Source organism: Coregonus lavaretus, assembly GCF_964263955.1.
Source record: "Coregonus lavaretus genome assembly, chromosome: 19".
Taxonomy (NCBI): Eukaryota; Metazoa; Chordata; class Actinopteri; order Salmoniformes; family Salmonidae; genus Coregonus; species Coregonus lavaretus.
This window is the reverse complement of record NC_140006.1, coordinates 26,114,558-26,126,933: the sequence shown is the minus strand read 5'-3', so window position 1 is coordinate 26,126,933 and position 12,376 is coordinate 26,114,558.

Sequence of the window (12,376 nt, the reverse complement as noted above, 5' to 3'; positions counted from 1 at the left end):
ATTCGTGTGGATGCCTTTTGAGACTGTGACCCCTTCCATATCTCCTCTACGTACCCTGTGATCTGTGCTCATCCCCTTCGCTTCATTGAATTATACATATACAGTATGTGTGTGTCATCTGTGCCATTGCTGTACTGACCTAAAATATCAATAGCATTAGTGTTGTTTTGACAGGACTGTTAAGACCGAAAATACATTTTACAGTGCCACATTCTGGTTTTGTTTGGCAATATCTCTGTATTATCATAGAGAGAGAATGTTCTCTGCAGACTAAATGGAACATGAAGAGAAAAACAAAGACACAATGATGAATCAATTCTGAGGACACTTTTCTCTTGTATCATCAAATGAATTAATTTTTATGACTAAATAATATTTGTACTGAGGCCAACAAGGTTACCTTTGTGAAAGATGGTCAGAGGCAAACATGGCAATTATTTGTTTTAGGATTGGTCTATGTGGAAAGTCCATCTTCCAACCCATTGGAGAAAGATGTTAGCACATTCAATGTGTTTAGTTTGATGGAGAACCCTGATCTGTTCAGACAGAAAATTGTGTTTGCTCAGTGATCTTGAAAGAGTTCAAAAGTTGAAGAAGCACCTCATATGGCACTTCTGTGGTCAGTCCACACACACCAAACCATGTTTATATTGATTTGTCCCTGTTTTACCCATTTACTGTATGCTCCAGTACACATTCACAACACAATACATGGCCACCAGCCTGCTCTCAAACACATATGAACTTCAAAATGAGCCCAAGATGGAGTGTGTGCCACTTCTTAAAATGGTGTAGACAAATACACTCAGTGTATCAGTGTTCCCTGGATGTTAACACATTGCAGTCAGTGGCTGCGTGTTCGGCTAAACAAGTGCTAAGCCTTGACAGTATTCTTGTCATGCCACTACATGTACACAAATGAGAAAAGAACCACTGCAAAGTGCTAGACAACCCATGCCAGACATGATTTTGAGAGCCAAATGCCATACGTCCAACCCTGGGAGTTTATCATCTTATTCCACATAGATTTGGGTCCCAGTAACCCTAATCCAGCTTCCCTATGATTGACTGTATGTCAAAGTTTGAAAGTCTGAATGTCAACAAAATAGGATTTTACCACAGCTCTCTATTTGGAACTTAATCAGTATGTTATGTTTACCAAAACACAATGGAAATTCATACCAGTCAAAGCTGTTTTGTAACTACTTTGAATGTTTTGACAAATTCAGTAACATCTAGGAGACCCAATCCTTTATCAAACGTGACAAGCCACCCTGCTCTTCAATTTGGTGTAATTACCAAACCTTACTTGCTTCATTTAATCAGAATGCACAGACAGATTTGATTTGATCTCATTTCAAAGCTAAGTAAAATAAAAAGCTGTGTGAAATTGAGGAGAAAGACTGTTGAGACAGTGGTGTTTTAGAGAAAGAAAGGCATAACCAATATTAATTAAAGTAATCCATCAAATGTAGCCAACATGACAGTGCCTAACAATCCCTCTCCTTGGATGAGCTTCCATCCATAAGCTCCTGGCGAGTGATAACTGTGTCAGTCATAGAATTGAAATGCTCGTCTCTCCTCTCCCTGAGTCCTATTTCTATTTATCTTTGCAAAGTCACGTCATTCTTTTGCAGCTGTGACAATACAATGCATAATGGATTTCATTGTGAGTTGTTTAAAAGCTAAGCTAGTCACAGGCAGCTTAATCTGAGGCTCACTGGGATGAGAGTGAACACCAAAACATATACAGCTTTCTCTGGCCACTCAGCCTGTCAAAATTGAATGTGAACTAGATGTGTTATAAATGCAAAATAGATCTCAGCTTTTTTAATGTTTCAGTCTCCCTAACAAAGCCAAAATATGAACAGTGCAACCATGCTGAACACACTTAAAATACATTCTAAATAGCTTTTTGAAGACAAAAATAACACTCTACCAACAGTCATAGCACTTTATCACTATTTAAACCCCCCAAAATAACCCCCCAACTGTGTAAAACCTCACTGTACGGTATTAGTTTATTTTTCCATGTTTCAAAAGGCCCATTGGAACCAAAACCTTCTGCCAATCCTATTGAGACTGGCGATTGATAGAGAACAATGTTGGAACCCATAGTTTGCAACCACATAGAAGTCACTTCAATAGTAGTCTCCTTTCTTTCAAGAAAAAATAAAGAATTCGATGGCAAACCATTGACCGTATGTGTGTGAGGATCTGAGGACTTTTGCATAATAAAATCAAGCACTTAAACACTTGACTACTTTGTTAATACATTTGAAATGAACAATTTGGTGTAAGGTGATGGCTCCTCCTGGAGTTCTGAAGAGAATTATGCAAAGTGAACTTGCAAAGTCTAGTGATCAGGCAATTGTTCATGTTCAAATGTCATGTATGAAAATGTATGCACTCACTAACTGTAAGTCGCTCTGGATAAGAGCGTCTGCTAAATGACTAAAAAGTAAAAAAAAATGTTTTTACTTTACTTTTTCACACAGGGGAATTGGGTGTTGCATAACTTTGTTTATGAAATAAATATGTAATTGTTGTGTTATTTGTTCACTTATGTTCCCTTTATCTAATATTAGGTTTTGGTTGAAGATCTGATAACATTCAGTATCACAAATATGCAAAAGTAGAGAAAATTAGAAAGGGGGCAAATACTTTTTCATCGCACTGTAAGTATTCAGACCCTTTACTCTGTACTTTGTTGAAGCACCTTTGGCAGCGATTACAGCCTTGAGTCTTCTTGGGTATGACGCTACAAGCTTGGCACACCTGTATTTGGGGAGTTTCTCCCATTCTTCTCTGCAGATCCTCTCAAGCTCTGTCAGATTGGATAGGGAGCGTTGCTGCACAGCTATTTTCAGGTCTTCCAGAGATGTTAGATCGGGTTCAATTCCGGGCTCTGGCTGGGCCACTCAAAGACATTCAGAGACTTGTCCCGAAGCCACTCCTGCATTGTCTTGGCTGTGTGCTAAGGGTCGTTGTCCTGTTGGAAGGTGGACCTTCACCCCAGTCTGAGGTCCTGAGCGCTCTGGGGCAGGTTTTCATCTGTACTTTGCTCCTTTCATCTTTCCCTCGATCCTGACTAGTCTCCCAGTCCCTGCCACTGTAAAACATCCCCAAAGCAGGATGCTGCCACCACCATGCTTCACCTTAGGTATGGTGCCAGGTTACCTCCAAACGTGATGCTTGGCATTCAGGTCAAAGAGTTCAATCTTGGTTTCAGTAGACCAGAGAATTTTGTTTCTTATGGTCTGAGAGTCTTTAGGTGCCTTTTGGCAAACACCAAGCGGGCTGTCATGTGCCTTTTACTGAGGAGTGGCTTCCGTCTGGCCACTCTACCATAAAGGCCTGATTGGTGGAGTGCTGCAGAGATGGTTGTCCTTCTGGAAGGTTCTCCCATCTCCACAGAGGAACTCTAGAGCTCTGTCAGAGTGACCATCGGGTTCTTTGTCACCTCCCTGACCAAGGCCCTTCTCCCCCGATTGCTCAATTTGGCCGAGCTGACAGCTCTAGGAAGAGTCTTGCTGATTCCAAACTTCTTCCATTTAAGAATGATGGAGGCCACTGTGTTCTTGGGGACCTTCAATGCTGCAGAAATGTTTTGGTACCCTTCCCCAGACAATTCCTTTGACCTAATGGCTTGGTTTTTTGCTCTGACATGCACTGTCAACTGTGGGACCTTATATACAGTGGGGAAAAAAGTATTTAGTCAGCCACCATTTGTGCAAGTTCTCCCACTTAAAAAGATGAGCGAGGCCTGTAATTTTCATCATAGGTACACTATGACAGACAAAATGAGAAATGAAATTCCAGAAAATCACATTGTAGGATTTTTAATGAATTTATTTGCAAATTATGGTGGAAAATAAGTATTTGGTCACCTACAAACAAGCAAGATTTCTGGCTCTCACAGACCTGTAACTTCTTCTTTAAGAGGCTCCTCTGTCCTCCACTTGTTACCTGTATTAATGGCACCTGTTTGAACTTGTTATCAGTATAAAAGACACCTGTCCACAACCTCAAACAGTCACACTCCAAACTCCACTATGGCCAAGACCAAAGAGCTGTCAAAGGACACCAGAAACAAAATTGTAGACCTGCACCAGGCTGGGAAGACTGAATCTGCAATAGGTAAGCAGCTTGGTTTGAAGAAATCAACTGTGGGAGCAATTATTAGGAAATGGAAGACATACAAGACCACTGATAATCTCCCTCGATCTGGGGCTCCACGCAAGATCTCACCCTGTGGGGTCAAAATGATCACAAGAACGGTGAGCAAAAATCCCAGAACCACACGGGGGGACCTAGTGAATGACCTGCAGAGAGCTGGGACCAAAGTAACAAAGCCTACCATCAGAAACACACTACGCCGCCAGGGACTCAAATCCTGCAGTGCCAGACGTGTCCCCCTGCTTAAGCCAGTACATGTCCAGGCCCGTCTGAAGTTTGCTAGAGTGCATTTGGATGATCCAGAAGAGGATTGGGAGAATGTCATATGGTCAGATGAAACCAAAATAGAACTTTTTGGTAAAAACTCAACTCGTCGTGTTTGGAGGACAAAGAATGCTGAGTTGCATCCAAAGAACACCATCCCTACTGTGAATCATGGGGGTGGAAACATCATGCTTTGGAGCTGTTTTTCTGCAAAGGGACCAGGACGACTGATCCATGTAAAGGAAAGAATGAATGGGGCCATGTATCGTGAGATTTTGAGTGAAAACCTCCTTCCATCAGCAAGGGCATTGAAGATGAAACGTGGCTGGGTCTTTCAGCATGACAATGATCTCAAACACACCGCCCGGGAAACGAAGGAGTGGCTTTGTAAGAAGCATTTCAAGGTCCTGGAGTGGCCTAGCCAGTCTCCAGATCTCAACCCCATAGAAAATCTTTGGAGGGAGTTGAAAGTCCGTGTTGCCCAGCGACAGCCCCAAAACATCACTGCTCTAGAGGAGATCTGCATGGAGGAATGGGCCAAAATACCAGCAACAGTGTGTGAAAACCTTGTGAAGACTTACAGAAAACGTTTGACCTGTGTCATTGCCAACAAAGGGTATATAACAAAGTATTGAGACACTTTTGTTATTGACCAAATACTTTTTTTCCACCATAATTTGCAATTAAATTCATTAAAAATCCTACAATGTGATTCTCTGGATTTTTTTTCTTCTCATTTTGTCTGTCATAGTTGAAGTGTACCTATGATGAAAATTACAGGCCTCTCTCATCTTTTTAAGTGGGAGAACTTGCACAATTGGTGGCTGACTAAATACTTTTTTCCCCCACTGTAAACAGGTGTGTGCCTTTCCAAATCATGTCCAATCAATTGAATTTACCACACGTTGACTCCAATCAAGTTGTAGAAATATCTAAAGGATGATCAATGGAAACAGGATGCACCTTAACTCAATTTCGAGTCTCAGAGCAAAGGGTCTGAATACTTATGTAAATAAGGTATTTCCGTTTTTTATTTCTAATATATTTGCAAAAATGTCTAAACACCTGCTTTCGCTTTGTCATTATGGGGTATTGTGTGTATATTGCTTAGATTTTTATTTATTTAATCCATTCTAGTATAAGGCTGTAACGTAACAAAATGTTAAATAAGTCAAGGGGTCTGAATACTTTCCGAAGGCACTGTATATAGATATCTAGCTGTCAGGAAAAAACACACATCCAAGGTGATTCTCCACATAAATAAAAATAGGTATACTGCTATAATGCCAGTGAGATGAAATGCATTCAGGTCACAAATCAGAGAGGCATGAGAGAGAGAGAGAGAGGGAGGGTTGTTCAGGATTTATCCTCACATGACAGTCCCATTAATGATTAACGGAGAAGAAATGGCTAGGCCTAATAAAACTCTCCTGGCAATGCACTGTTCTTTTAGCAACACACAATTACATCTCTTATCACTAATGCTGGTACTAATGTGATATGTTGGCTAGAGTTGATGTGCTTTTGGCCAGCTCATTGTGTTGCATGGTATTTAGCTGGTGGAAACTGATGTGGGTCTCTTTCTCCTTTTAGTTCCTGGCAGATGTTGCAAATGTCTGGAGCTCCTATGGGTATGGAAAATGGGTTTAAGAGATTTCTATTAACGCATCACACAACATGTATGATGACTATGGTTGGCTTCTTTGTAGTTGCTGATGCCATTGACATGCCATGTTATCTTCTGTTTTTTAGACTTCTGAATTTGAACCCAATTCCTGAACAGGGTTTGGGAGTAACTGATTACATTGAATGTTATTTATATGGGGGATACAATCTTCCCAGCTCTGCAGATTTTGCTGTGAAGAGATAGAATCATTAGATCATTTGTTTTGGTTCTGTCCATTTGTAGCTTGTTTTTGGACACAGGTCCAGGAATGGCTAAAGGATTGCAATATTTACCTGGAACTAACCTTGCAGATAGCATTACTGGGTGATCTGAAAAGTCATAGTCAATCAATCAATAATATAATAATACTTTTAGCAAAAATGTTTATTTTTAATTCACAATCTGTAGAAGCAATGAGAATAGAAAGGTTCAGAACTTTTGTAAAACATCACAGTATGGTTGAAATATATATGGCAAATAGAAATCCTATATGGATGGTGTTAAGAGATAGATGGGAGGTATTGAATAGAGTTGAAGGATGGGACTAATAACAAATAACAACAAATAATAACAAAGATAGCTAATAATGTAAGCATACTGTGTCCATAATAAGTATATAGGTTGTATGTTGGGAGCTTTTGGGAAGGAGCACAGTTAGAAAGATATGGCATTTAGAGGCAAACCGGATGGACATCATGAAGATGATCGGAGAGGTTGAGAGTAGAAGAAGTTCAGGGGAAAAAAATAAATAAATAGATGTGTATATGTATATGTATGTATATATATATATATATATATATATATATATATATATATATATATATATATATATATGTATATGTGTGTGTGTGTGTATGTATGTATATATATATATATATATATATATATAGATATAGAATTATTGTAAAATTAACTCTGTCCATAAGGTGTAGATAGTGAGTATGGACCGGAAGTAGAGGCCTGGGCATTGTTGTTCACTAATTTACTCCAAGTAGGGAAAGGATGGTGGGGTTGAAAAGTAATAAAGGGGAATATATATATATATATATAAAAAATAAAAATAAAATATGGGGGATTGGAAGTGATGCAGACAATTACATTGATAGAAGATACAATCTATCTGCAATATTAAGCTGATCCTTCCCCCCCAAAAAAAACAAAAACAAAAAAAATAAAAAAATAAAAAAATAAAAAAAATAACTGATTACATTGAATCAGTTACATGTAACGAATTACAAAAAAACAACTAATCTGTTACGTTACCAGCAAAAATATTGTAATCAGATTACAGATACTTTTGAAAAACTAGATTACTTCTTGGATTACTTTTCAATTCAAGAAAGGATGTTTGCGGAAAATAATACCTTTCTGTGTTCTCAATGACATTCCATTCAGCATTGGAATGTCACGGATGCCGCCGAGGCTGCTCCTCCTCCTTGCTCGGGCAGGCTTCGGCGTTCGTCGTCCCCGGAGTACTAGCTACTACCGTTTGATGTTTTCGATGTTTGTTTTGTCATGTCTAGTTAGTGCACCTGTTTCGTATTCTGTATTGATTATGTCACCTATAAGTTCCCCTATGTTATGTTTGTATTTTGTGTGTTATTGTCCGCCTGTCATGAATGTATAGGTTCGGTACCTTGGCATTTCGTGTGATTTTACGCACTCGCGTATTTGTTTCGCCTCTTGTGTTTTTGAGGTCGTTTTTTTGTGTGTACCTATAGAGGTGATTAGTAAAGTCGTCCTGACTTATTCCTCTGTGTCCTGCGCTTGACTTCACCACCGCATCCACATCAGCACCTTGACATGGAAAAAGGCACAAGTTTAAGTTTGATCCACCTGAGCGAGTCCGACCACAAGTCAGAGATGACTACGATGACAAACCAAATATGTTTGATGGATCCATTTTGTCTTCTTCTAATGCCTCTTAAGGGGAAAGTAATCCAAAAGTATCTGAAAGTAATCAGGTTATGTTACTGAGTTTGGGTAATCCCGTGTAGCTCAGTTGGTAGAGCATGGCGCTTGCAACGCCAGGGTTGTGGGTTTGATTCCCACGGGGTGCCAGTATGAAAAATGTATGCACTCACTAACTGTAAGTCGCTCTGTATAAGAGCGTCTGCTAAATTGTAAATGTATGTTACCGATTACAATTTTGGACAGGTAACTAGTAACTGTAACGGATTACATATAGAAAATAACCTACCCAACCCTGTTCCTGAATGACAACTAGCAACAATAATTAAAACATGAGCAGCACATGAGCAACATATGGTTCTCGGTTGAATAAAATTATGCTTTAATCCATTGTGATATTTTCAACAATGGAACTGGCAGACTAACTGCCAATGGTAACATTTTCAGCATTGGTTGTTCATCTACAATTGGATGAGGCAAATTTAGCCAACACCATCAAATGAGGTGCTGTCACAAGTATTTACCGAATGGGAGAGAGATTGCTTGTACAATTCAATGAACAGGCATTGTCTTAAATGTCACTTTCTGCCTCACATCGAATCTGCTGAACCGACAGTGGGGAGAACAAGTATTTGATACACTGCCGATTTTGCAGGTTTTCCTACTTACAAAGCATGTAGAGGTCTGTAATTTTTATCATAGGTACACTTCAACTGTGAGAGACGGAATCTAAAACAAAAATCCAGAAAATCACATTGTATGATTTTTAAGCAATTAATTTGCATTTTATTGCATGACATACGTTTTTGATACATCAGAAAAGCAGAACTTAATATTTGGTACAGAAACCTTTGTTTGCAATTACAGAGATCAGACGTTTCCTGTAGGTCTTGACCAGGTTTGCACACACTGCAGCAAGGATTTTTGGCCCACTCCTCCATACAGACCTTTTCCAGATCCTTCAGGTTTCAGGGCTGTCGCTGGGCAATACGGACTTTCAGCTCCCTCCAAAGATGTTCTATTGGGTTCAGGTCTGGAGACTGGCTAGGCAACTCCAGGATCTTGAGATGCTTCTTACGGAGCCACTCATTAGTTGCCCTGGCTGTGTGTTTCGGGTCGTTGTCATGCTGGAAGACCCAGCCACGACCCATCTTCAATGCTCTTACTGAGGGAAGGAGGTTGTTGGCCAAGATCTCACGATACATGGCCCCATCCATCCTCCCCTCAATACGGTGCAGTCGTCCTGTCCCCTTTGCAGAAAAGCATCCCCAAAGAATGATGTTTCCACCTCCATGCTTCATGGTTGGGATGGTGTTCTTGGGGTTGTACTCATCATTCTTCTTCCTCCAAACACGGCGAGTGAAGTGTAGACCAAAAAGCTCTATTTTTGACTCACCAGACCACATGACCTTCTCCCATTCCTCCTCTGGATCATCCAGATGGTCATTGGCAAACTTCAGACGGGCCTGGACATGCGCTGGCTTGAGCAGGGGGACTTTGCGTAAGCTGCAGGATTTTAATCCATGACGGCGTAGTGTGTTACTAATGGTTTTCTTTGAGACTGTGGTCCCACCACTCTTCAGGTAATTGACCAGGTCCTGCCGTGTAGTTCTGGGCTGATCCCTCACCTTCCTCATGATCATTGATGCCCCACGAGGTGAGATCTTGCATGGAGCCCCAGACCGAGGGTGATTGACCGTCATCTTGAACTTCTTCCATTTTCTAATAATTGCGCCAACAGTTGTTGCCTTCTCACCAAGCTGCTTGCCTATTGTCCTGTAGCCCATCCCAGCCTTGTGCAGGTCTACAATTTTATCCCTGATGTCCTTACACAGCTCTCTGGTCTTGGCCATTGTGGAGAGGTTGAAGTCTGTTTGATTGAGTGTGTGGACAGGTGTCTTTTATACAGGGAACGAGTTCAAACAGGTGAAGTTAATACAGGTAATGAGTGGAGAACAGGAGAGCTTCTTAAAGAAAAACTAACAGGTCTGTGACAGACGGAATTCTTACTGGTTGGTAGGTGATCAAATACTTATGTCATGCAATAAAATGCAAATGTATTACTTAAAAATCATACAATGTGATTTTCTGGATTTTTGTTTTAGATTCCGTCTTTCACAGTTAAAGTGTACCTATGATGAACATTACAGACCTCTACATGCTTTGTAAGTAGGAAAACCTGCAAAATCGGCAGTGTATCAAATACTTGTTCTACCCACTGTATATCCATTTAGAAATGAATCCCTTCTCTCTAAATCAGATTTCCAGTCCTGAGATATCTCCAGATCTCAATCCCAGACTGTCCTAACTAGGTAATGCTGGGACAGAGCCAGAGTGAGTCATTTGGCAAGATTACAGTAGAGTAGGCCATCGGTACTGAAATGTAGCCAGTCTGAGAAAGATAGTATTGTTAGCCTGGTGGAACCAGCCTGATTGCTGTATTCACCATTCCACACTGGGCTTATCATTCTGTTTAATTGTATGTGCAGTAAGGGCTGGATTCAATCCATAGTGCTGAACATCTGCATTGTAGCGCGGTTAAAATGTAACAGTAATTCTCGATTGAGCCGACATATGCAGCGTTTACCGTGAATGCAGTCTCTGCGAATGCGGAAACATTGCCTTTAAATTTCAATCACTCTATAACGCTGATCTTCGGCTCTACTGATTGAATCCAGCCATAAAACAGAATTGTGAAAGTGATCAGGCTGATTCCTGCAGGCTATAGTGTTGTCGCTGGGTTCCCTCTTAAATATAACTACATGTAATCTAAAATGTAATCCACAAAAGTAATTATTTATCACGAGAGGACCATAAACAATAACTAATGCTGCATACTACAAGAAAGGTTAAAATCTCACCTTTCTGTTACATTTTATTATAAATTCCTGAGATGTAGTCACTTTTGAGGACACAAGCTCAAGTACACAGTACAAATATGATACAAATATTAAAACATTACATTTTATTATGCATTTCCTATTAAACAAAACTGTATGAATAATGCTTAAAATGACATACGCTTTCTAAATATAGTATAATCAAATTATAAAACCACTAACTAGAAGATTTCACCTTCCTTATACCTGTAAAATACATATTTGTATGTTTAGTGTTAGTGATAATGTGCATATTTTCTGAAGGTCTCTCTTGATCAAAACATCTGTCCCCCCCCCATCATATTAATCTTGTCCATCTATGACAAAGTGTTTTTTGTTTTAAATTATTTTAAATTAATGGCTATAAATCAATCTCTGAATGTGCTACAGTGATGAAACCACTCTCCCCTGCTGCGCTACGATGTAAGGATTGCAGGCATGTGCTTTATGTAGGGGTCAGCCAGGAGTTGATTGACAGTTGGAAGAGCGATTGAAATGGTAGGAGGGACATCCCAGCTTCAAGTGGTTGCAGATTTCACATCCTACATCACACAGGCACAACAAATATACTACTGTGTCCGTGGGAACCAGGGCTATCCATTTCGATCTACGGTGTCCACAGATCGATTTATAAGCGAAAATGTTGGTCGAAACCGGTACCAGAACCACTCACCCCTAAACAGGGAACTTTACAGCTAAGAGGTGTTAATGAAATAAGATTAACATTTCTTTTGTGGTTTACTGGAAAAGTTTATTATGATAAAATGTGACAATTGTTAATACATCATAGTATGACATGTACTGTAGCCTGTAGTGCCAACATACAATTGTACACCTTCAAAAGACATAAAAAACAGTGATATTGGTTGGACGCTTGTGTTTCAAGAATATTAATTCAGCATGTCCTATAAATATATATATATATTTTTAAATCACAATATAAAAAGCAAAGCATGAACATCAGCTACGCTCCAAAATCACTGCAACAAAGCACTGTTTCAACCACAGTATTTACCATTATTTAGTCAAACAATTTTACTGAGAAAAGTTCTAATGTCAAATCAGAATGATGTACCCCCTCCCAAAAAAATAAAAATATCCGCCAAACTTTTAATGTTGAAACACAGATCAGCTGGAATTGATCCTTTTGTATCCCATCTTAACGTCTTTAATGTTAAAGTTGTTTTGGAGTGACTGCTTATGTTCGCTTAGCTACTAAGTGTGATGAGTTCAGAGAGTGAAAAGCATCATCATCCAATATTGGCACAGAGAGAACAATTAGCCAACATATTATGGCTAAATGAAATATTTACGTCAGATGCTTTTTATAGTTTTGGTTCATTTCAAAGGTGTTAGTTAATTCTTAATGTAAACGCTTTTTGTCTGTAGGTATAAGCTATACTATGAACACGGAAAGGTAAACTGTCTGCCTTTCCATGTCAATCAATCTCCTTCTCTGCTATTGCTCCAAAATGAC